This window comes from Delphinus delphis, chromosome 6 (assembly GCF_949987515.2).
Source record: "Delphinus delphis chromosome 6, mDelDel1.2, whole genome shotgun sequence".
Lineage (NCBI taxonomy): Eukaryota > Metazoa > Chordata > Mammalia > Artiodactyla > Delphinidae > Delphinus > Delphinus delphis.
In genome coordinates, this window is record NC_082688.1 from 108,083,836 (window position 1) to 108,111,613 (window position 27,778).

The following is a 27,778-nucleotide window of genomic DNA, read 5'->3' on the forward strand; positions in this document are numbered from 1 at the left end:
GAGTCCATATGCTAACCAAGTGACATCATCACCGAGTGTGTGAGGAAGGATGTATTTCAGCACTGAGGGCCAGCGCCATGATCTCTGGTGGTCAGAAAAGACTTTAAGGATCTGATAGAAACTTGAGTTCTTGAAGAACGGAAAGCTAAGGAAACTAACGTTTAGTGAGCCTCTATAATATATCGGTTACTTTCCTAGGAATTTTATAAGTCTTCTCATTTTAGTCTCATAGCAATTCTCTGAAGCAGTATTTTTATGCACATTTTACATGTAGGTGAGGTAACAGCCCTAAGGAAGCAAAAAAAACAAAAAAAAGTTTGGACCCAGGTGTACAATGTTCTCTCTATTCCCTTTCGTGGGTGAGATTCAAGTAGGTGAACAGAAGGCTTGGGTCACAGAAAATACCCTATAGGTAAAAGGGAGAGGATTAGCAAGAAGGAAATACAGGATATGACTTTAAGAGTGAGTAAGTGAGTAATATTCCATTGTATATATGTGCCACATCTTCTTTATCCATTCATCCGATGATGGACACTTAGGTTGCTTCCATGTCTTGGTTATTGTAAATAGAGCTGCAATGAACATTTTGGTACATGACTCTTTTTGAATTATGGTTTTGGCCTGGACATATATACACTACCAAACTTAAAATAGCTAGCTAGTGAGAAGCAGCCGCATAGCACAGGGAGATCAGTTCGGTGGTTTGTGACCACCTAGAGGGGTGGGATAGGGAGGGTGGGAGGGAGGGAGACGGAACAGGGAAGAGATATGGGAACATATGTATATGTATAACTGATTCACTTTGTTATAAAGCAGAAACTAACACACGATTGTAAAGCAATTATACTCCAATAAAGACGTTAAAAAAAAAAAAGAAAAGGGAAAGAAAAAAAAAAAAAGAGTGAGTAAGTGAACCAGTCGAGTTGGAGACTGAACAAAAGCAGGATCGCCGGACAACGTGCATGCCCTTCTCATTATCACAAGAATTAACTTCCCAAAGTGTGTATCTGTTCTTTCATTCACCACATATTTACTGAGTATCTTCTCTGAACCATGCACATACTAGCCATTTGGAAGCCTTATTTTTTAAAGTCAGACCAAATATCCTGTTCTTGTGGACTTGAAAATAGATAGTAAATAATAAACTTAGTACATAAATAAACTGCATAGTCTTTTAGGAGGTGGTATGGCTTAAGAAAAAAACAATTTTTTTTAAAGTACAGATTTAATCTTATCATTCTCCTCGCTCCAGATACCTTATGATTCTTCTGGAAGCAATGGAATAATGTCTTAACCTCTGAGCATGTTTTCAAGGCTATGACTAACCCAAAATAATAAATACTTCTCTTCACCAACCACTACAACAACCCTGGAGACGAATCATACCAGGAAACTTGATATCATACCAAGAAACTTGCCAAAACCTCATACAGAAATTTGTTCATATTGTTTCTTACTCCTGGGATAGTACTAATCCACCAAGACTTACTGAAATGTCAGTCGCCCCTTAAAGCCCAATTCAAGTATCACTTCTTTTTCTTAGTCAGTCTGAGTTTTCATCTGTATCTTCTATTGTATTTATATCTGTCTCCTCAAACAGATAGTCAATTTCTCTGTAAGGGAATTGGGAAGATGACCAGGTTGGTGTAGAGCAGATTTTGAAGGTCCTTAAAGGCCCCAGTTAAGTGTCTAGGTATTTCCCACCTGCAGAGTCACTTGATACGACTAAAATTTATTCCTTTGTGGTTTATAAAACTGTATTTATATGAAGTATGAAAACATAAAGTCAAATATTTACATTCGAATAAAATCCAAAAATAAGTATCGGAAAAAAGAAGACATAAAATATGTATGTGAAGAAGACTTAATATAACACACTAGAAACAGATGACATCATTCCTCAAAGGCTGAGAAAGAAGAAATAAGAAAGGTAGGAAATGTTCATAGAATTCCGATAAACAGAGTTCAAACTATTGACCCCCACATGGTGTCCTCCCTCAAGACCTGATTTAACCCTGATCTCTCTTATCAGTGCCCTCTTTTCCCACTCCGTCTCATCTCTAATTACTTTTTCTGTTCTATTAAGTGTAAGAAGTCGCAGTCTGAAATGGATAGACTAGGAATTGATGGGCACACATTCCCGTGGAAACTGTAGCCCAGAGTCCCAGAGGCCTGCTGCCCCCAACACTGCCCAACTGGGGCTTTCAGACCAGGGCTTGTTTCCATGTTTGAAAAACCACAACAATGAGAAAGTTTATTAAAAATATCTGTGCTTCCTAATTTGGATTTCAGTAACGCTTAGTTGTCTTCTTTAAATTGTGTTTATATCCAACTTCATAAGGCAAGAAAAGTAGAATATGGTTAAGGGCAGGAGGGAAAAGATTTCAAGGGCAGAGATAAACTAGAATATTTAAAGTAATCAAATTAGAGGACCTAGCTGATTTACATCACATACAATTCTAATTCTGACTTCTTTTAGTTATAACGTGTGCTGAATAACAGAGCAATGAGAAATAGGACAACTGGGAGAAGTCTTCAGGAAGAAACTAGATTCCTTAGGTGGGAGCAGGGGCGGGAGTCAAAAGCCCAGAAGATGCTAATATTCAATGTATTTGAAATATATTTTAAAAAGTGTCAAGATGGCAGAAGGAAGGAAGCAAGGAAGGAAAGAAGTGAGCAAAAGAAGAATGGAGAGACAGAGGGAGAGAGAGTAAGAGGGAGAAAACAAGACTGAAAAAAAACAACCTTCTTGGCAGTGAAAATTATTTAAGCTTTTTGGGTCTTTTCAGCACTGACCATACAATTTCACTTTAAAGGTTGATCAGAAAATACAATAAGAAGATATAAAGCATGAGAACTAAAAAAGCATTAGATGAAGAACCTGAAACTAAGCAGAAGCTTTTTATTAACAATAAAGTGGAAAAATTTTATTGAAAAAGAAGTAAAAACATTGCAGTTGTATTTTTTGTCTCAAACCGAAGCTACGGGTCCAAATCCAAGCTGTCATGACGCCCCATGAATCCAATACCATAAAAAACATTGATGGGTACAAGATCCTCTCATTAGCCCCATCCTTTATGCACAGGAAGAAAACACAACAACTCATTTGGAGTTTCTGGATTATTTAAAGAAATTATTCCCTAACAACAACAAAAAAATTTTTTTTGTTTCTGAGATTGTGAAATTCTACTGTTGTGTCCAAATGAAAAATAATAATAATAACTATTTAAGGATTTATTCTTAAATAGTTGGGGGTACTAAGACCATTCTGTGGACCAAATGTTGAAAGACAAAAGGGAGATTTAAAGACATTACCATAAAGGGCACCAGAATATGCCACTGCAAAATATGCCTCTTTAGCATATAGTTTATTTTGATCTAAAAGCCGAAGAGAATCAGCAAATCCGGGAAAAGCTCTAAAAATGGGGTTTCCTTTTGTAAAGGAAATTTCCATTTGTAAAGGTGTATCCCTCTCCTGTACCAGGAAGAAGAGGACTCTTAACTCAACAGTGGAGAAATCTCTGACTTAAATCTGCCCTAAAAATGCTAAACAACCCTTGTTTACCATACTTTTCCTGGGCATATTCCATTAACTTGTGTCCCTCACTCAGAATTCCCAACCCTCCAAACCTTTCCCTTTCTGTAGCCTTGGATGGTGTATAAACCCAACTTCTAACCACCCTTTTGTGTTACTCATCACTGAGTACTCTCATGTGTACATGCGTGATGCACGTTAATAAAATTGTGTTCATGTTTTTTCTTGGTAATCTGTTTTTTTCAAGTTTAATGTATAGGGCTCCAGGCAACGAACCCAAGATGGGTAGAGGAAAAACAAAGCCAAAGTGAGAAATTCCACAATTGTGTAGAATTATGTTTAATTCTAAAGTCTAAAAGAGTTCATACTATGGATTCTAAATTTAATCTGATCCTTAAAATTAAGCCCTGTCTAGTGGTAATTTAGAAACCTTCAGAGATATGAAATTCAGTTCCTGATTGAAAAAATGCTTATGTCACCCTTAGCCTTATAGAGTTATAGCAAACCCTGTTACAATACTTATTTTATTCATAAGGCTAGAAATTCTTTGGATAGGGACCACTTATTATATCAAATAGGCAAACTAATTTTATTGTCATAATTACCCTCAACATATTAGTGCAGTTTAACTACAGAGGGTTGCCAGTTGGAGCAGAAGCAAAAATAAGTAATAACACACTAGAAAAATAAAAAGGCAGAGAGTTATTTCTACTTAAGCACCATGTCTGACAAGAAAATAAATTAAATTACAAACCATAAAAGAGGTAAAATTTAACAAGTGGAATATTTAACTTCTACTTATGGAGGATATTTTTGTTTTTTATTGTATTTTCTCTCCAATTTCCTTTCACACAGCTTTTTCCTTTGTATAATTTTAGCACACCTCCTAGGAAAGTTCTTTGCAACATTAAAAAAAGTAGTATACAACGTATTCATTCTAAGTTTGCAAAACAGCCAAGTTTTCACCTTTCTCCATGGTCCCCTGGAACTCTAAATTTGGAGTAAACAAAAGTCATCATAGAACGCAGTTATTTTTGAAATTATTTTGGCTCTATTTGTTAAGCAACAGCCCCTAAATTCTCATTTCTTTGGTCTCCAAGTTTCAGTCAGGGATTTCCCTTTAAAGTTTTGCAGTGTTGTTGACTCTGGAGCAAATTCGTGAGAATAGTTCAGCAAAAACTTCTTTCTTTTCCAAACTATCAACTGTGTGTGAGTCCAGAGGGAGCATGGCATAGTAGAAAGAGCACAGATTTAGGAATAACACAGATTGAGGTTTACATTCCATATTACAAAGGCTTTCTGAGTCTCACTTCCTTCATTTTGAAGTTGGAAAAGTATTGCCTATCCTGCAGTTCTGTTGTAACGCTTAAATATAAACTACATAAAGTTTCTGACTCCTAGTATGTAAATAATAAATAATATGTTATTACGGTAAATCCTAAAACTTAAAAGTTCTATTCTGCTTACCTCCTTACCAAAACAAAACACACTCAAATGTGTTTTGACTTACATACATACTACATAAATATTCTGCTTGGATCATATTATTAAAAATTGCAAAACGCATGTATTTATATGTTGGCCGAACAAATCTCAGTTTATTACATTTAGCAATAGTTTCTCATTGGGTTTTAGAGACGAAATAGCCTAACTACCCTGTAGCTACAATAAATGACCTGCACAGTCTGAACATTTAAACAATTGGCTTCAAAACTAGGAAGTATTTACAGACCTTAAAACCATGTGCAGAACAACTTGATAAATAAGGTCAGTCGGGGGTCCTGCTCATCACCAAATGGGAGTGAAAGCATTTTTACGTCCAATAGTTCAGAGTTCTGCAAATCCATAACTAGAAAGTTTAACTAGACTAGTAATGTCTGGATGACAGGACAGATTTAAAACTGTGGTAATCGTAGACACTTGTATATGCAAAGGACCATGAAATAAATAGAGGGCAAAAGGGAGGATCTCTCTCAGTGGATCCTACCGTTAACCATACACAGCAATTCAGCAAAATGTTTTCCACCACACAACAGCTGTCTGTCAGAGATAAAGCTGGATACTAGTTCAAGGTGGTTTTGTTTAGTAATACTTCCTGTAGTAGGAAAGAGTGCAGAGTAAACTTAGCCCTCCTTGGATTGGTGAGGGGGTGACTGGGGCTTTAAAGGAAGAGTGGGGGAGTGGAGGGCGTGGTGAGCAGAGGCCCAAGCACATTCAGGGAAGTGAAACATTACAAAAAACGGGGTAAGAGGTCAAGGTCAAGGCTGCCTCGAGGCCAGCCGTCCCTTCCAGCTAGCCCTTACTGAAGTTAAGATTCTGTCCTCCCACAGAGAATAGGAGACAGGGGCCCCATCCTTCCTGCTGATTACATTTCAAAGGAATGGCTTTCAAGTCCCTGAAAAAGACACCCTTGGTTGTAGGGGATACATACACATCCCAAAGGGACAGAGGAAGAATTTACAATAGTAAGTTTGTTTGTTTTTGTTAATAAGTGCTCTAAGACAGAGATGTGAAAACCATTCTTTGGTTTGCCTTTGGAAATACCACACTGCAGTTTCCAGTATTACAGCTATGGTCACCTATCACGTGCAACCTAGGTTTGCATCTTCCTTGAAATATGAATATTTTTTCAAACTTCAGCAGCAGCACGAGTGTCTAAATTCTCTTAGGTGGAAGTCTTCCCAGTCTATTTTATGTAAAATCTTGTTATCCTCACCTGTGTGATATTTTCTCTTGTAGTTCTTGAATTTTAGTTTTAGGATCAGTCTTTCCAGGCCATTCATTTAATATTTTGACTAGATTTTTAGTGGGGAAAAAAACTGACATCACTGTTAGAAAAGATTTGGTGTTTAGTACCTAGTCATCATGAAACCGTGTACAAGCCCCTGTGTCCTTGTCTTTTGAAGTAAAATGCTAACTCAAGAGTAATGATTGGGAAATGTGAAGATGGAGAAACAGAGAATAGCTGTTGGGCTGGGGAACCAGTAACAATTTAGACTATAGATCTGCCACATCGCAGAATCACCGAACTCCCAGTTCCCTGAAAAACATAGATAAAGGCCTGACCTACATTCCTAAGTTGTTGGTACAGGAAGCCGACCCACCAGCTGAAAACTGCTGACCACAAGCACATTGACCCTAGACTGGTTGGAACCAGAAGGTTGATGATGCTTGAAACTTCACCTTGATGGCAACCAATGCCAGAATTGTCCACAAGCTGATCACGCCCTGCTCCTTGAACACTATGAAACTCCTCACTACCCCCTCCAGGGTGGGTCATACAGTCTTGAGGACATTAGCCCGCTGTGGCCCCCTGTGCCTGGTAAAGCAATAAAAGCTGCTCTTTTCTACTTCACCCAAAACTGTGTCTCTGGGTTTCTATTCGGCACCGGTGAACAGAGGCCGAGTTTCGGCCACAATCCTGACATATATTCTTCTCCCGTTTCCTTAAAGCACAACAGAGTAACACTAATTCTTTTCTCAGAAAATATAACATAACATATATTATGTATTAACTTGAGACATATAACATGTTATGTTAATACATATAACATGTATTAACTTGAGACAACAGCCAATGGAAAATTAGGAAATAAGATACGCAAAAAGTACTCCAAAGAGTAAATACTAAGGACAGTATTAAAACATTTTTTTTTAATGCCTTTTTCCAGGGTAGATGGCCTTTATTGGCAGGTGCTAAGAATGCAAAATAGTAACAAATCCAGAGGGGCATGGCTCTCCTCCCCCCAGGCAAGGTCCCTGTAACTAGGCCAGTGGGCAGGAGCACGTGACTTGGCCGTGGCCACTTTGGGCCCAGCACTCTCCAAAGAGCAAGCTCTCAGGCACAAGGGGGTCCTCACGATATGGGGGGAAAGAGCAACAACCTGGAAGGGGTATGGGCTGCATCCCACTCCAGGCCACTTGGCTCCCGTCCACTGCACACCTCAACCCTTCAGGAGGAAGGCTTCATAGCTTGGAGTAGGGGTGTTTGGGGACTGGGCTAAACCTATCCCTCTCCAAACCCAGGTAGGTATCTGCCTCTTGCCTCAGTTTCCCTCCTCCCAGTGGTTAACCAGCTTGGACAAATCTGGAAGAAACCATAGGAGAATGTCTTTTTGATCTGTGGGTAGATGCAGATTTCTTAAGTATGGCATAAGAAGTAATAACCATCAAGCAAAATGATTAATAGACTTTATCAAAATTAAAATCTTTTCATCAAAAGATTCTATTAACAAAATGAACCAGCAAGCCACAGAATGCGTATATTTATAAAAACCCAAACTGAAAAAAAATATGATATCTAATCTATATAAAGAACTCCTACAACCCAATAATTAAGAAGACAAAAAATTCCATTTTTAAGTGGGCTAATAGATACTTCAAAAAGAATACTGTGTATGAATAGCTAAAAGGCACTTAGGAAGGACTCAAAATCATTAGTTATCAGAGAAATACAAATTAAAACCACAGTGAAATACCACCACGCACTGATGAGAATTGCTAAAATGGAAATCCTGACAACATTTATACTATGTTGGGAGCAACCAGAACTTTTATACATGGCTGGTAGGAATGTAAAATGGTAGAATCAACTTGGAGAAAGACTTGGACATTTCTTATACAATTAAATATGCACTTACAACGTGACCCAGCAATTGCATCCCTACATGTTTACCCAAGAGAAATGAAAACACACGTGCACAATAACTAATATAATATCATAGCAGCCTTATTCATGATAGCCAAACACTCTTACAGCCCAATGACCATCAACAACACATCGCATCAACAAATGTTAGTATATTCATTCAATGGAAAATTCCTCAACAATAAAAAGAAACAAACTACTGCTGCATTCAACATCATAGACGACTCTCCCAGAGACTATGCTAAGCGAATACTAGACACGAAATGGACTAGAAGTCCATTGGTTTGCAGTTCTGGAACAGGAAAAACGAATTAGTGGTAGAAACAACAACCAAAACAAACAAACAAACAAACATAACGTTGGTTGCCCCTGGTTGTGAGGAGGGGTGGTAACTCTCCAAGAAGAGGAGTGGGGAATTTTCCAGAAATAGTACCATCCTAACTTGATAAGGTTATGGTTGCAGGAGTGTAAGCCTTTTTCAAAACTCATAAGATGGCATACTTTAACCTTTGGGGAAATTCTTTTCCTGAAGAGAAGGAATTCTCTTGAAAAAATAGGTGGGAACTGACAATCAGTGTTACAGTGTACAATTTGCGTACACTACAATTTCTGTAGTGAACATAAAACACCCCAAATCATAAATTCCATGGAAAAGAAATCTTCCATGGAATGGAAATACTTTAATTATGTTCTTGGCTTTGTCTCAAGCATGGTTTATAGGCAGCAAGCTCTTCTGCTAGCTTGTATTCTATCAAATATGATTACGATAAGGCTGTTCGGAATCATGAAAGGAACATCAGCAGAGACCACTAAATCTGCTGCAGCAGAAATTGTTTTCCCTAAAAATCGAATCTCATTTCATGCTTTCAACTTGTGACTACTAAAAGTCATCAGTTAGAGCTCAGAAATGACTCACGAAATGGATTCTTCTTACTTCTGCATCTCTCATCCATGGGGAGAGAAGAGGAGGTGCTGGGACAGGGCCTAGGATTCCATTATCCACTTTAGTTTGGTTGGCACTTGTTTGATACTAAATGTTCTCAATTTGTTCCTGATAAACAATGGTGCACAGTACAAAACCAAAGCATGATTGGCAGAGAAAGCTGAGAAAGCCCAAAGAAAGGGCCTAAGGCATTTACATCTTAGATACACTGGCTGAGCAATTCAAGAAAGGAAGGCATGAGGCCAATATCCTGGTCTGAGCAGTCCTATCATATTATCGTTTCATGGGAACTTGGCATTATATCATGAAAAAGCCAACATCTAAAGTTGGAACTTGTCTTGGTAGGTAATAATGTTCATATATCTTTAAAGATAGAGTTGCACTGACTGTCTCCTATGAATTGACTACTTTTGTTTTCTCATATTAAATAAGAGAGAAATCTGGGATTGCCCAAGGTCTTGCCATATTTTAGAGAAGGCAGAATAGCAGTAAGGAGCTCTTGAATGACACCAGCATGTGAGTGGATAGTGCCTTAGGTCTGGCTCCCCAGAAGCACATGCTGAGACCAGGATTCACTTGCAAGTGATTCCTTAAGGAGGGACTCCTGGGGGAGATGGGTAAAGAGATGGGGGAAGCAGGTCAAAGTAAAAAGGCGAAGCCAAGCATTGAGGGGACCACAGGTATGAGTCCCACTGCTGGGTAGGCTTCAGCCTGATTCCATCAACAAACAGGAATGAAAGTGACACCTCAGAGGTGTTCCAACCCCAGGTAAGGAAGCCGGGCTTTCGTAAACTCTCCTACTCAACAGCCATCGTTTACCTGCAGTCAGGGCGTAGAGTAGGAAGCTTCCAGGCACTTCTGCTCACTGCGTCTGCTGGTAAATGAGCTCCAGAGGCCCCAGGGCAGTTCTCTGAAGAGGGACCCCGGCCACTGAAAGAAGATCTCAGGGCACGCTACCAACCCTCATAGAAGACAGAGAAGGGTATCCCAGAAATCTGGGTGGAACAGCAACATGGCCCACTAAATCCAGGATATTTACAGCAAAGATTGGCCAGGAAAAGTGGTGAGTTGGGCGACAAATGCTCATCAATTGGCAACTTCCCTTTTATTCTTTTAATTTAATTTAATTTATATTTTTATATAGCCGGTTCTTATTAGTCAACCATTTTATACACATCAGTGTATACATGTCAATCCCAATCACCCAATTCATCACACCACCACCACCACCCGCCGCTGCATTCCCCCCTTGGTGTCCATACGTTTGTTCTCTACATCTGTGTTTCAATTTCTGCCCTGCAAACCGGTTCATCTGTACCATTTTTCTAGGTTCCAAATATATGCGTTAATATACGATATTTGTTTTTCTCTTTCTGACTTACTTCACTCTTTCTGACAGGCTCTAGATCCATCCATGTCTCTCCAAATGACCCAGTTTCGTTCCTTTTTATGGCTGGGTAATATTCCATTGTATATATGTACCACATCTTCTTTATCCATTCGTCTGTCCATGGGCGTTTAGGTTGCTTCCATGACCTGACTATTGTAAACAGTGCTGCAGTGAACATTGGGGTGCATGTGTCTTTTTGAATTATGGTTTCCTCTGGGTATATGCCCAGTAGTGAGATTGCTGGGTCGTATGGTAGCTCTAATTTTAGTTTTTTAAGGAACCTCCATACTGTTCTCCATAGTGGCTGTATCAATTTACATTCCCATCAACAGTGCAAGAGGGTTCCCTTTTCTCCACACCCTCTCCAGCATTTGTTGTTTGTAGATTTTCTGATGATGCCCATTCTAACTGGTGTGAGGTGATACCTCATCGTAGTTTTGATTTGCATTTCTCTAATAATTAGTGATGTTGAGCAGCTTTTCACGTGCTTCTTGGCCATCTGTATGTCTTCTTTGGAGAACTGTCTATTTAGGTCTTCTGCCCATTTTTGGATTGGGTTGTTTGTTTCTTTAATATTGAGCTGTATGAGCTGTTTATATATTTTGGAGATTAATCCTTTGTCCATTGATTCATTTGCAAATATCTTCTCCCATTTTGTGGGTTGTCTTTTTGTCTTGCTTATGGTTTCCTTTGCTGTTCAAAAGCTCTTAAGTTTCAATAAGTCCCATTTGTTTATTTTTGTTTTTATTTCCATTACCCCAGGAGGTGGATCAAAAAAGATCTTGCTGTGATTTACATCAAAGAGTGTTCTTCCTATATTTTCCTCTTCGAGTTTTATAGTGTCCTGTCTTACATTTAGGTCTCTAATCCATTTTGAGTTTATTTTTGTGTATGGTGTTAGGGAATGTTCTAATTTCATTCTTTAACATGTAGCTGTCCAGTTTTCCCAGCACCACTTATTGAGGAGACTGTCTTTTCTCTATTGTATATCCTTGCCTCCTTTGTCATAGATTAGTTGGCCATAGGTGTGTGGGTTTATCTCTGGGCTTTCTATCTTGTTCCATTGATCTATGTTTCTGTTTTTGTACCAGTACCATATTGTCTTGATTACTGTAGCTTTGTAGTATAGTCTGAAGTCAGGGAGTCTGATTCCTCCAGCTCCGTTTTATTCCCTCAAGACTGCTTTGGCTATTCAGGGTCTTTTGTGTCTCCATACAAATCTTAAGAGTTTTTGTTCTAGTTCTGTAAAAAATGCCATTGGTAATTTGATAGGGATTTCATTGAATATGTAGATTGCTTTGGGGACTATAGTCATTTTCACAATATTGATTCTTCCAATCCAAGAGCATGGTATATTTCTCCATCTGTTGGTCTCTTTAATTTCTTTCATCAGTGTCTTATAGTTTTCTGCATACAGGTCTTTTGTCTTCTTAGGGAGGTTTATTCCTAGGTATTTTATTCTTTTTGCTGCAATGGTAAATGGGAGTGTTTCCTTAATTTCTCTTTCAGATTTTTCATCATTAGTGTATAGGAATGCAAGAGATTTCTGTGCAAAATTTTGTATCCTGCAACTTTACCAAATTCGTTGATTAGCTCTAGTAGTTTTCTGGTGGCATCTTTAGGATTTTCTATGTATAGTAACATGTCATCTGCAAATAGTGACGGTTTTACTTCTTTTCAAATTTGTATTCCTTTTATTTCTTTTTCTTCTCTGACTGCCATGGCTAAAACTTCCAAAACTATGTTGAATAATAGCGGTGACAGTGGACATCCTTGTCTTGTTCCTGATCCTAGAGGAAATGCTTTCAGTTTTTCACCACTGAGAATGATGTTTGCTGTGGTTTTGTCATATATGGCCTCTATTATGTTGAGGTAGGTTCCCTCTATGCCCACTTTCTGGAGAGTTTTTCTCATAAATGGGTGTTGAATTCTGTCAAAAGCTTTTTCTGCATCTATTGAGATGATCATATGGTTTTTATTCTTCAATTTGTTAATATGGTGTATCATGTTGATTCATTTGCATATATTGAAGAATCTTTGCATCCCTGGGATAAACCCCACTTGATCATGGTGTATGATCCTTTTAATGTGTTGTTGGATTCTGTTTGCTAGTATTTTGTTGAGGATTTTTGCATCTATATTCATCAGTGATATTGGTCTGTAATTTTTTTTGTAGTATCTTTGTCTGGTTTTGGTATCAGGGTCATGGTGGCCTCATAGAATGAGTTTGGGAGTGTTCCTTCCTCTGCAATTTTTTGGAAGAGTTTGAGAAGGATGGGTGTTAGCTCTTCTCTAAATGTTTGATAGAATTCAACTGTGAAGCCATCTGGTCCTGGACTTTTGTTTGTTGGAAGATTTTTAATCACAGTCTCAATTTCATTACTTGTGACTGGTCTGTTCATATTTTCTATTTGTTCCTGGTTCAGTCTTGGGAGGTTATACCTTGCTAAGAATTTGTCCACTTCTTCCAGGTTGTCCATTTTATTGGCACAGAGTGGCTTGTAGTAGTCTCTTAGCTTGCTTTGTATTTCTGTGGTGTCTGTTGTAACTTCTCCCTTTTCATTTCTAATTATATTGATTTGAGTCCTCTCCCTCTTCTTCTTGATGAGTCTGGCTAATGGTTTATCAATTTTGTTTAACTTCTCAAAGAACCAGATTTTAGTCTTATTGATCTTTGCTATTGTTTTCTTTGTTTCTATTTCATTTATTTCTGCTCTGATCTTTATGATTTCTTTCCTTCTGCCAACTTTGGGTTTTGTTTGTTCTTCTTTCTCTAGTTACTTTAGGTGTAAGGTTATGTTGTTTATTTGAGATTTTTCTTGTTTCTTGAGGTAGGCTTGTATAGCTATAAACTTCCCTCTTAGAACTGCTTTTGCCACATCCCATAGGTTTTGGATCGTCGTGTTTTCATTGTCATTTGTCTCTAGGTATTTTTTGATTTCCTCTTTGATTTCTTCAGTGATCACTTGGTTATTTAGTAACTTATTGCTTAGGCTCCATGGGTTTGTGTTTTTTATGGTTTTTCCCCAGTAATTGATTTCTAATCTCATAGTGTTGTGGTCAGAAAAGTTGCTTGATATGATTTCAATTTCCTTAAATTTACTGAGGCTTGATTTGTGACCCAAGATGTGACCTGTCCTGGAGAATGTTCCGTGTGCACTTGAGAAGAAAGTGTGATCTGCTGTTTTTGGATGGAATGTCCTATAAATATCAATTAAATCTATCTGGTCTATTGTGTCATTTAAAACTTCTGTTTCCTTATTAATTTTCTGTTTGGAGGATGTGCCCACTGATGCAAGTGAGGTGTTAAAGTCCCCCACTATTACCGTGTCACTGTCGATTTCCTCTTTTATAGCTGTTAGCAGTTGCCTTATGTATTGAGGTGCTCCTATGTTGGGTGCATATATATTTATAATTGTTATATCTTCTTCTTGGATTGATCCCTTGATCATTATGTAGTGTCCTCCTTTGTCTCTTGCAACATTCTTTATTTTAAAGTCTATTTTATCTGATGTGAGTATTGCTACTCCAGCTTTCTTTTGATTTCCATTTACATGGAATATCTTTTTCCATCCCCTCACTTTCAGTCTGTATGTGTCCCTAGGTCTGAAGTGGGTCTCTTGTAGACAGCATATATATGGGTCTTGTTTTTGTATCCATTCAGCAAGCCTGTGTCTTTGGTTGGAGCATTTAATCCATTCATGTTTAAGGTAATTATCAATATGTATGTTCCTATGACCATTTTCTTAATTGTTTTGGGTTTGTTTTTGTAGGTCCTTTTCTTCTCTTGTGTTTCCCACTTAAAGAAGTTCCTTTAGCATTTGTTGTAGAGCTGGTTTGGTGGTGGTGAATGCTCTTAGTTTTTGCGTGTCTGTAAAGGTGGTTTTTTTTTTTTTTTTTTTTGCGGTACGCGGGCCTCTCACTGTTGTGGCCTCTCCCGTTGCGGAGCACAGGCTCCGGACGCGCAGGCTCAGTGGCCATGGCTCACGGGCCTAGCTGCTCCGCAGCATGTGGGATCTTCCCGGACCGGGGCACGAACCCATGTCCCCTGCATCAGCAGGCGGACTGTCAACCACTGTGCCACCAGGGAAGCCCTGTCTGTAAAGCTTTTGATTTCTCCATCGAATCTGAATGAGATCCTTGCTGGGTAGAGTAATCTTGGTTGTAGGTTTTTCCCTTTCATCACTTTAAGTATATCATGCCACTCCCTTCTGGCTTGTAGAGTTTCTGCTGAGAAATCAGCTGTTAACCTTATGGGAGTTCCCTTGTATGTTTTTTGCCGTTTTTCCCTTTCTGCTTTCAATAATTTTTCTTTGTCTTTAATTTTTGCCAATTTGATTACTATGTGTCTCGGCGTGTTTCTCCTTGGGTTTATCCTGTATGGGACTCTCTGTGCTTTCTGGACTTGGGTGGCTATTTCCTTTCCTATGTTAGGGAAGTTTTCGACTATAATCTCTTCAAATATTTTCTTGGGTCCTTTCTCTCTCTTCTCCTTCTGTGACCCCTATAATGCGAATGTTGTTGCATCTAATGTTGTCCCAGAGGTCTCTTAGGCTGTCTTCATTTCTTTTCATTCTTTTTTTCTTTATTCTGTTCCACAGCAGCGAATTCCACCATTCTGTCTGCCAGGCCACTTATCTGTTCTTCTGCCTCAGTTATTCTGCTGTTGATTCTTTCTAGTGTACTTTTCATTTTGATTAATGTATTGTTCATCTCTGTTTGTTTGTTCTTTAATTCTTCTAGGTCTTTGTTAAACATGTGTTGCATCTTCTCGATCTTTGCCTGCATGCTATTTCCGAGGTCCTGGATCATCTTGACTATCATTATTCTGAATTCTTTTTCTGGAAGTTTGCCCATCTCCACTTCATTTAGGTGTTTTTCTGTGGTTTTATCTTGTTCCTTCATCTGGTACATAGCCCTCTGCCTTTTCATCTTGTCTATCTTTCTATGAATGTGGGTTTTTTTCCACAGGCTATACGATTGTAGTTCTTCTTGCTTCTGCTGTCTGCCCTCTCTTCTCTTTTATTCTTAAGCAGTAGTTGCAGCACTCACTCCACCAAAAAACAAAACAAACCAACAAAAACCATATATATATATATATATATATATATACATATTCTGAATATTTATGTGTGTATTTAAGTACATATAGATCTACTTTTTTTCTTCTTAATGATTAGAAAGGATTCTACAACGTGTATTAATTAAACTTATTTTCCCATTCACCCACTGATGGACATTTCTATTTGACATCTTTATTGCTTTCTTTAACAAACTATGTTCAATAAATATCTTGTACATGTGTATTGGAAAATGTCTCCATGTATGTGCACAAGAAAAATTGCTTACAATGAGATTGCTGGATGAAAAGAAATGTACATTTTTAATAATAACTATAAATAGAGTATAATCTATAAAAACTTTGAATCACTATGTTGTATACTTGAGACTAATATAATATAATTCAACTATACCTCAATTTAAAAAATAAAATACACAGACTTAGAAAACAAATTTATGGTTACCCAAGCAGAAAGGGGGTGAGAAATTAGGAGTTTGGGATTAACATATACACGCTACTATATAAAAAATAGATAATCTACAAGGACCTACTGTATAGCACAGGGAACTCTCCTCAATATTCTGTAATAACCTAAATGGGAAAATAATTTGAAAAAGAATAGATACTTGTATATGTATAACTGAATCAATTTGCTGTATACCTGAAACTAACACAACATTGTAAACCAATTATACCCCAAGATAAAATAAAAATTTTAAAAAATCTGAAAAATAATAATATCTGTCTATATATTTATATATATATACATATATAAATATACAATATATACATATATTTGTATAACTAAATCACTTCGCTGTCTATCTTGAAAATTGTAAATCAAATATACTTCAATTTTTAAAAAAAGGTTGAATTAAGGAAAACCAGAATACTTCTACAGTCTTGAGCAATAAAACAATGAAATCTTTTTGGTAATGGTCAGAAATAAGAGTTACAGTGTCTGCATTATTTGGAGAATAATACAGGAATTTGATCACAAGCTTTTATATGTAAATACCAGTCTCTTTCAGGGCTTAAGTTATATAGGTGGTAAATGTCATTGAATACAATAGATGACTTAGTACTTTGTCTGGAAACTATTTTAATCAATATTAGTATGACGATTCAATATTACATATAACCAAACATGAAAGGTCTTAATGTCTTTAAAATGTTAATGCCTTCTACTTTAGAGGTACTAAAGTGAAGAAAAATACCTTAAATAACCCAGCTTGTCTCATGAAAATCTGAACAACCAACCATAAAACATAAGGCTGCTTAATATAAATGAGGAAATAATATAAAGGGCTAGACTTAGTAAGGAGGCAATATGATGTCAGCTGCAAACAGATGCTCAACATTTTGTAACGAAGAAAAAAGACCAACAATGCCACATGTCTGCTTGTCTCAAACTGCCCATGTTTTAGAACTCTGGAGAGTACCTCCCTTCTTGTTAATCCACATAGATGCTGAGTTTTGATTGGAAACTCATTCTGAAATCTCTTGGGACTCTCAAGCACTGTAATTTTGACTTTTGCAGGATGGAAAATTCTAGCAACAGAATGACCATCAGCTAATGACTCACCCAGCACAGCTTTGTGCCTCTAGTCATGTGGTGAAAATAAAAAGTAGAAGCTGACCTGGTGGTAGGTGATAGCTATAGTCCCTGGTCCAGGTTTATCCTAGAGAAACAGGCCCCTGGATTAGACCCCCAAACTGGGCAGGAAAGCCACTGTGTGCCAGGATTCCTTAAATAACTTACAATAAGATAACTGATTACTAGAAAAAAAAAAAAAGGTACTGTTCATTCTTATTCATTCATAATACATGAACATGACAAATCCAAAAAATTTGGAATAATAAAAAAATATTAATAATAAGCTTATCATCTTATCATTCTACTGGTAATCCTCCTTTGCATCCAGTTTTCAGCTAGGACTCTGTGTGTTCCTTCTCACTTCAATATATTAAGCTTTGAAAGGACTTAGTTACTGTGGAGTTCAAGGTATTAAAACAAAACTAAAGACATAAATGTTCTCTCTCCAAATTTAAGATCTAACCCAGATGCTTTTCTTTAATTTGGTAACAAGAGAAGCTTTTTTTTTTCCCATTTAAATTACTGTGTGTGTTTCAACTCTTCCCCTCTATTTTCCTGTACATCTCTTCTCTAATTTCTTAATTCTACATAATTATTGGATTAAATTGCAAGAAAGTGCTTAATTTCTCTGTATCACAATTTCTTTTTGAAGCAAGGATAATCACAAAACTGCGGACTGCTGTGCACCAACCACTGTAAATATTAATGAAGAAACAGGTAAATTCTTGAAAACAAATCCCAAAGTTCCTCACCCAAGATAAGATACCATTATTATTTTTATGAAAGTACACCAAAATGGCACTGGCTATATACCCTCTTATAACAGCTATGATGCTTTTTGGTTGCAAATAATAAAAACAAAAATCAATCCAGGGAGTTTATTAATTTATGAACCTGAGAGCCCAGGAGGACAAACTTTAGGCATGACTTGATCAAGGTTCACACTCTATTTCCTTGTGATTGATTCTCTAGGCTCTGTACTTCCTGGTGTGCCGGCTTCATCCTGGAAGAATATGGCACTGCTGGGTATATTCTACCTCATTTACATCTCCTATTTTCTTGCAGTCATCAAAAAAGTTCCAAGTTTGATTCTAATCAATTCCTTCTTCGTGAGACGCTAACTAACTTCAGATCCAAACCCTGGAGTCATGTGTGGATTTGTTTCTGTCTGGATGGCTCAGCCATCCAAGAAAGTATCACTGTGGCAAAGTAAACATAGGATTGCTCTGATTGCCTTGGAACAATCAGGGCTCACCCCTAGAGTTGGAGGGATGATGACAAAACTCAAATCACATTGCAGCTACACAATAAAGGAAGGACAGGATGGATGCCGCGGTGGCCAACACAGGCTCCACTGTAACTCGGTTATAGCCATCATTTCACGTAAGTCAGCTGAGTAAAAGGAGTATTTAAATACGGAAACTGCTGTAACTGTAGGGTACCCTACTAATACTAACAGATGAGAGATTAAACAATAACGTCACCCGCATTCTTGCTCTACTGTCCTATTAAGAAAAAAAATCAGTCAAATTTCGTTAACTGAAAGATAACCAACATATTTTCTAACATTCTTTTCATGCTATCTGTCAAATATTCAAGTTTGGACCTCCTGTATCATAATAAACAGCTTGGATAAATTTCAACAAACTCTAAAATACTTGCTTTTTTGTAAGAAAACTCTCACTAATTTGCGAGAGGACTGTTGAGAGCTTTAGTCCCTCCATATGCTCCAACAGCCTTCCCAAAGCCACTGAAAGCAAACATAAAATGTCAGTAAAAGCAACATACTTTCTAGGCAAACACAGATCCAAGATAAATTTCCTAGTCCCTGCCTTCAAAAAGATTACTGCATGGACTCTTCTTACAAAAAAGTCTGGAATTGTGCAAAGCTGAGGGTCAGGGATTACACGAAATGCTTTCACATACATTATCACAAACATAAGTTTTAAAAAAAGAAGGCTTAGGAACTGGCCCAGATCAAGGGAAGATCACAGTCCCAGAGAATGATAAGGAGGGACAAATAGGAGTAGCCATGGACACTTAGCTAGGAAATTTGGTGAGGGGTGGGGAGCCAGGAGGGAGTCACCCAAAGAGGATAAATGTCTTCTCAATTGGTTGGGAGTGTTTGCAATTTTCTCATCTAGAAAGGAAAGAAAAGAGATCGAGGGACTCAGTCTCCTACAAGATACAGACTTTAGATAAATATTATTTCTAAAGATAAAGATTATTTCTTTCTCTAGGGAGACAAATTTTATCTACCATAGGAGTTCTTATTGTGCTTAGGTATTCACTTACTTTGAGCCTCCCCCAAATCTCTAATTTGTATTATGAAAGAGTACCTAACAACTCAAATGTCTTTAGACTACACAAGCATTTAGATACAAATGAAGCACAGAAACGTTAACAGGGAAATTTGACTAAGTGTTTGCAGTCATTTGCTATGAGATTTCAGTGTAATTGTTCTCCAGATTTGATGAGGATTTCATATATGCTCTCCTCCTTCCTGTATCACACTGGTATCTCTTACTGCAAAGCCATATAAGGATGGTGGACAGCATCCTTGTGGAAAATATCACAGGACATCCCAGAGCTTTTAAAACGGCAAGGTCCACACGGGCCAAAGTGCACTGCATTACACTCCGCCTCCCTTGAGCCAGATCTATATTGTGGAAAAGTTTGGTACAATATTTTTAAAGTATAAGCTCTGAACCCAAACAGTCTGGGGCTTAAATCCTAACTTTGCCGCTTGTTAGCTGTGGAAGAGTTGGCAAATTGCATCCTCTCCTGAGCCTCCACTGTCTCATCTATAAATTGCAAATGATACCAATTAAATGATACCTTACTATCAAAGTGTTTAGTGCAATGCCCAGCACTTAGCAAGTTCTGATAAACAGTTACCATTCCACTAAGAAACCAGGGAAAATGTCCCTTTGACTGTGTAGGGCTAGGTCGCAGGTCAGACAGCACACTTGCCTTTTCATTTTCTCTTTTCAACTAGCTTCTTAAGTCACCTGTGAGGTGATATGATGATATGATATATGGTGATATGATAATCTCTTGAGACGTGTACAGCTCCCAGACATCCTCAGACATAACATGATTTCTGTTTAAGAGGCTGAACCAGCCCTCATAAATAAAATCCATAGTTTTAAATTATTGAAAACCGCAGCTAGAAAAACTGAGGTTATTTTAAAATCTGTTTGTAACAGAGGGACACACTACAAGGAGTACTGATCACCATAGCACGTTAGGTTAGAGCCTGACCACCTGAGTTTGCGTCTCAGTCCTGCTACTTACCTTCTGTGTGACCTTGAGCAGTTTACTTAAACATCTTTGAGCTGAGCCTCTATTGCCTCATCTACAAAATGGGGTAATAAAGCTCCCTACCTAGAGTCAGATGAGGTACTCAGCTGATGATGCTTGGTGTACAATAAGTGTTACATAAGTGTTCGTTCCTTATCATCGTTCTTGTTATCATCTAAATCCTATACCTATAGGTTAAATAAGTGTCTAGAGCAATACTACCTAAAAGGTCTAATGAGACAGTGAACTGATTATATCTGGGGAAATACAAGAAATTTAGAAGAAATCCCCTATCAGTGCCTCCTCACGTCCCCTTAAAACACACACTCTTGCTCATGATTGTATCCCACCACTGGAGGAAAAAAAAAGTGTATCACCCTGCCTCAGTGAAGGGCTCCATCCTGGCTTTTGACTTGCCATCAGTGGAGCACCAGAGAGGGCAGGGGTCCAACTCAACGACTGGTCCATCCCTGTGCACACCCTGAGCAAGGACAAGGTTTCATGTGGCATGAAGGCGGTCTGCTCTGTGCAATTGCAGCAGGGATGGGGAAAATTAATACCAAGTCAAAGTGTATGTTACATCGACAGAGGGGCTCCCCTTTATGAATGGAATAAAAATTTACAGCAGTCCATTGAGTTGGCTTAAAATGCCCTTTTTGTGTCACTAGTTGAATAGAAAGATTCCCTTTAGGCTTTTCTTAATAGAAGAATATTCTAGTCAAAACTACATTGAGGTAACAAAGTGGTATTACTTAATATTATCTTAAACAATACTAGTTACAGTTTACTAAAAATTGTAAAAAAAAAAAATGTATATACACTGCCAATTAGAGTAACAAACACCCTCTGAAGGATCAGGTTTCATTTGATGCTGATGCTGAGGATAACACGTAACTCTGGAACGCCTCATTCAAAACTCAGTTTTCCGTGGCAGCTGTTTTAGTGAATGTTTTATTTGCGATGATAATTGGTTTTGGAATACATGGCAAACACCATGGTATAAGAGGTCAAACTAAGTTTCAATTTTTGTTTTGGAAAAGAGTCAAGGGAAGATCAGGAAGAATATCTTAATAATGTTCTATTTTTGTGGTCACAGTTATGTTTATTTTCAAAATATCCATGGAAACCCTTCTTGGAAAAGTCCAGTCAACAAATTCAACTTATTTTAAAAATGTATTCAGTAACTGGAAGTTTTTTTAAATCTATGTGAGACATATGTATGTTATAAGACCAAACTGAGGTTAAAGGGTGTATATGTTTATATTTAACTTAGAGTTGAAGCTGACCCATAAAATTCATAAAATAACATTTTGGCAGTTTGATTCAAATTGAGCTAATGAAAAATTGGGAAAAACAGATTTTTGTTGCTCCCAGGTCACTACGAAGTAGCCAAATGTCTATTTTAAATAGTCCCCACTGAATCAAAATGAATTTTTCTTGGACTTAGACAAAATATACTACCTTTCCACACTCTGCATACTTCCACGGCAGTTGGAAATGCTAAAATGCAGCCAATAATGTCTTCGTCCTTTTCTTCCTTTTGCTTCCTTTCACACCATTCTGGTCATGAAATCTAAGAGTCTCTGAAGAAAAATTTCACAGATTTTGTTTTTCTTACCTCAGGCTCTCTCTACCTTCACTGGAATTTCTTGGGTTTTGTTTTATTTTTCTTTCCAACTCATGTTAAGCTTATACAATGAGCCTCCAGTGTCCGGTCCAAACTATCCACCATTTCAAAGCCCACCTGTTTCCAATTTCCATGGAGGCCAGATCCCACCTTATGTAGGGGTCTCCACCAGTCAAAGGGGGAACTATGTAGAGTCAGAAATTGAAGCCAGGAAGTAGAATGCCCCTGAAGTGCTTCATGCTCTTGTCCTGTAATTCTCTTAAGTCATCCTTTAAAAAGCACCAGCTCAGCTAATGTAGATTAGAAACTCTAGCTAATGTGTGTTGGCTAATTCCATTACTACATTAATGAGTTCCAAGCCATAGCCTTCATTCCCATATAGGTTTTTTATCTTTGCTGTCTTTGGTAACAATTAAAAACTACAAACCCCAAAAGTGAGAGAATAAAGGTATTCGTAGAACCATTGTTTCTAATAGAAAAAAAAAAATGGTAACTTTGTTTTCTAACAAAGAATATTTATATTATACCATATAATTATTATAGAATATATACTACATATACTATATTACATGTAAAATATATGCTATATAGTTATGGTATATGTTATATTGTCATTAAATGGATATTTACATAAATTTTTATTCAATAATTTATAAACTATTAAAATAAAAATATTTTCACTAAGGTTACACTTATTTAAATATATATATGAAAGTAACCTGGAGGGAAACAACCAAATAATAGTAGGTTACTTCCTGGGATTGCAGGTGATTTTCCCCTTCATTTTTATGTATCCTTCTGTGTTATTTTACTATAAATGAGCAAATAAAGAAATAAGAAGAAGCACAACTGACTTTATGTATTTGTAGATCAGATATAAACAAACAGTCAATAATCTCATTTAAGATTAAGGACTCATAAATCACAAAAGTTTTCGGTAAGTAGAAGGCATTTTGCTGACTTGTTTCAGATAACCAGCTGGTGGTCAGGCCTGACATTTACGTTCTTGTATTTATTTATACATTCCCTGATCCACGTAATCCTACCCTCCTACTTCAGGATTTCTAAAACCTGGGTAGGGTTTCCTGATAATTTCCAACCACAAAACAACTCTTGATTATTGACAGGTTAGCAATTAGAACATGCAAATGGAGAAGGAAGGCTTGAATCCTTCCTAGTTATTCGTTCTCTTTTGACCCTGGGATTTGCTCCTCTCCCTCACTCTGGTTTTGGGACAGTGGTAGGTTGTCTGGTCATGGAAGGTGCAGGCACAACCCAAGTCTGCAGCTGTACAAGGCCTCATGGTTTCATGTGTCGCACTGAGAACAAATGATGCCATAATTGTGAATCTGCTAGTAGTTTACAACTATAATTCACTCTGCCAATAACTGCTACACAGTCGTTACAGAAACACCCGTATCGTGTGTGCTGATCTCTGACTTGCAAGATTGCAGATGAGGGAGCACTGAGAAAGATTTAATAAGACAGAGTAGTCTTACAAAATTCCAAGGAAACTATTTTAAGCTCTCATGAAGCAACTGTAGTACTATATAAATATTTTTATTATTTTTGCATCATTTTATTTCCTGATTTCTCCGTCTCTGGATTTGTGAATATCTAAATATAACCTTCTTCTTAGAAATGAAAAATAATGGGAAATCACCTGATTTAGCTCAGAGGCAAGAAAAAATATATAGCATTACAGGGCACACTTTATGTTTATTCTTAACATGGACTTAAATATAAAAACTGAACACCAAAGTGGAGACTCACAACTACAAACTCACATTCTGTGTCCCTGCTCTTTCCTTCCTGCCACTGAAGCCACAGCATGCCCCCAGAAGACCAGATGCTGCATTCATCAGCTGTTTCTCAGAGCTTAGAATGTGCCACAAATCTCAATGTGTACTGGTAAGTGTTTCCTCATTTCTTAATGTCTGTATCTCATTTACGTTACTTTCCCTTAACCAAACATCTTACTTCAAGGCTTACTCTCTTGTGTTTCTCCCCTCTGCAGGTGTGCATAGGTTTTGCAGCCTATTCCTATGTTGTTGACTCGGTAATAAGCAGTTTCTGGGCAACAGTACCCACAGGATGCTTCTTTCAGCTTTCTGCTTGCTCTCTTTCCTGTTCTTTCCTTAACGCATAGTGACCTATGTCAACTGCCAGAGAAAAGGTCATTTTAACCTGCCTTTCAGTGTTCTGTGACCTAAAATTCCTTCCCAGCGTGGTAAGCATTATCAAACCCAAGAAATTTGATCTGGTCCTTCAAAATACCGAAATACTACAAATTAAGGCTAAGATTGGTGGGCCAAGTAGGGCATAGTGCTGGAGAAGCTGCAGCTGCAGCTTCGGTCTGGTACTGATCAAAATAACTCTTTTCCATCTGTTCTTCAATCATTTCTTACAGCATCTTGGTCACTGAGGTGGATCGTATGAGAGAGGAAGACTGGGTCTGGGAAAATTTAACACAACGCCTGGAAGACTGCATCGGAAGGTCAGTGGTGTTCTTTTATAAGTGAGTAAAATATCATTGTGATTTAAATTAATGACTGTCAGTTCTAAGAATCTCCTAGGTTTCTGACATCCCAAACCACAGAATTCCTCTGAGCCAATGAATGTAAAAACACTTCCTCCACTTTGGATTTCTCCCTAAAAATATTTTCATTCATTACTTCATTCCCAAGCCATCAAATTTTAATCATTTCTTTCAAAGGAGATGGAAACTGTTCTGTCTTGTTATAATAGTCTGCTCACGCTGCTACAACAAAATACCCTAGACGGGGTGGCTTAAACAATGGAAATTTATTCCCTCACAATTCTGGAGGCTGGGAAGTCCAAGATCAGGGTGCCAGCATGGCCAGTTTCTAGTGAAAACTCTCCTTGGCTCACAGACAGCTGCCTTCTCTCTGTGTCCTCACGTGGCAGGGAGAGAGAGGAAACTCTCTGTGTCTCCTCTTAAAAAGGCACTAATTCCAGAATGAGGACCCCATCTTCATGATATCATTCCACCTTAATTACCTCCCAAAGGCCTTATCTCCAAATCCCATCACACCGGAGGTTAGGGTTTCAACATATGAATTTTGGGGGACAAAACAATTCAGTCCATAGAACCCATCAAAACTCCGGATTTTAGTTTTGCCATTTTTATCTTCTCCACTATAAAAGGTGTTATACTAACATATTTTACGTATCTCAAACTATAAAATGCAAATCTAACCTAAAGTTTTCTGCACATTAATAAATGTCAACTCTCTGGCCCGTTTTTTGTAGTAAGCATCTGGCCCTTTATTTTCAATAAAGACAATATGATCATATTTTCTGCAACTGCCTTTTTCTGAGTACATCAGTCAAGGTCTGGTCTGGAGAGAGAAATCTCACCAGTTATTTAAAGGGAAAATAGTTTCATATACAGAATTGCTAACTAGATATAAAGTCGTTAACTAGTTAACAAAAGGGTAAAAAGGGAATTGGAAGGTAACCACTGGGGCAGTAACTGCAGGAAACAGCTTATACCCTTAGGGCTGGGGAAACAAGGAGAAAGGTTAAGATTATTGAAATGTAGAGACTTATAGGAGGAGCCCCTGGAAGTGACAAACTCCTTAGGGAGAGGAGCTGGCTGCCAACTGATGGTGGTGCCCCTGAGCTTGGAGAAGGGCTCCTTGGAAGTTGGAGAAGCACCCCAACTTCTGCAGAGGCCACCTGCTCCCAGTGGGGCAATCAATAAGATGAGATGTGATGGAGCTGGTTCTGCAAGTTCTGGAAAAGCTGCAAATGGGATTCAGCTGCTGCTATGAGGAAGAACTGGTGCCTGTAGGCACCAGTGGTTAGGATGACACAGGAAAGGCAAGGGGACAAGAAGTAGAGGGTTGACTCCACACGGAAATTAGAAGGTAGTTGAGTTCTCTCCTGCACACAAAATAAATGAAAAGTCAAGACCACAAAGTTCTAGAACACCAGCCAAAGTCGACATGGTTTTGGCCCAGACTTCCACATGGAGAGTTACCAATCCACCATCATGGTCAATACAAATTTTCTTTTTAAAAAAACCACTAGAAAAGATTCTCATTAAATATCTCATTTTGAGTGAGGCAGCTTCAGACTGAGTATTTCCAATGGCTTAGATTTTTATGTGCTGTAAACAGAAGTCACTTAAAAGGCAGGATTATCAGAGAAATACAAGTAGAAATAACAAAGTACCATCTTCAAGTGTGAAATTATTAAAGTTTAAAAAGCAGTACTCAGTCTTGTAGGGCTTGGCATTAATGGGACTCATATATTGCTGGTGGAATCTAGAAAATAATTATATACATATATTTAAAGAAGCTCAAAAATGTTCAAACCCTTTGATCTTCAATTCAGTCGGTGTAGGTATACATTCTAAGGCAACAATAATAACTGTATATATTGATTTATGGGTAAAGAAATTTCTTGATGTGCTTATTATAATAAAACCTGGGAACTATATAAGTGTTCAATGATAAAGATGTGATAAAGTATATGGTGTTACAACTATATGATAAGTTGTCTTCCACAATTAAAATATATTTGTTATAGCCTATATTATTATACACTAATGCTAATGTATAGTATTAAACTTAAAAGTAGGATAAACTGCATACACATAGTATGATCTCATTAGTAAATCAAAATATACTCTTAAGAGTTTCTACTCTTAAAGTAGAAACTAGAAGAATAGGCATCAAAATTAAAAAAAAACTAGTATTGTTTTCTGAATTCTTGGTGATTTCAATTTCCTTGTTATTTATTTTATGTTTTTTGTTTTTTAACAATAAGCTTTTACTATTTTTATATACTATCTATTTTGTGTTATTACAAATAACATTTGAAGTGACATTTTTATACTATTCAAGAATGGCTGTTTTGATTAGAGCTTGTATAAAAGACTTGGCTTACTATTTTTCATCCTGTAACAAAGGAAAATGATGAGATACTCACATAAATATGGTAACATTAATAGAAAGGAGGATTTTCAAACATTAAAAAAAAGAGAGGGACAAGTAGCTTACATTCAATTGATATACCATTACATTCGTTCTGTTAGTATCATAAGTGACAATACTTTCATTATTAAATTTCAAATATATTATGATGGGGCTTCCCTGGTGGCACATTGGTTAAGAATCCGCCTGCCAATGCAGGGGACATGGGTTTGAGCCCTGGTCCGGGAAGATCCCACATGCTGCGGAGTAAATAAGCCCGTGCGGAGCAAATAAGCCCGTGCGCCACAACTACTGAAGCCCGCACACCTAGAGCCCGTGCTCTGCAACAAGAGAAGCCACCGCAATGAGAAGGCTGCGCACCACGACGAAGAGCAGCCCCCGCTCACCGCAACCAGAGAAAAGCCCACGCGCAGCAACAAAGACTCAACACAGCAAAAAATAAAATTAATAAAATTAAAACAAAACTAATATATTATGATGAATGTTTTACCTATCAGAAATTTGTTGTAAGACCTTTCTGCCACGCCTGGCATGTATTTTATTACATACGTACAACATATTTTCTTGTCTTACTCTCAGCTGAGCCTCCACAGTGGAGAACAAAGAATTTCAAGGGCCCATACAGTCTAAAGAGAAAGGAGGAGGGGGTGGGGAGGGAGGGGTTGGGAGTTTGGGGTTAGCAGATACAAACTATTGTCTATAGGCTGGA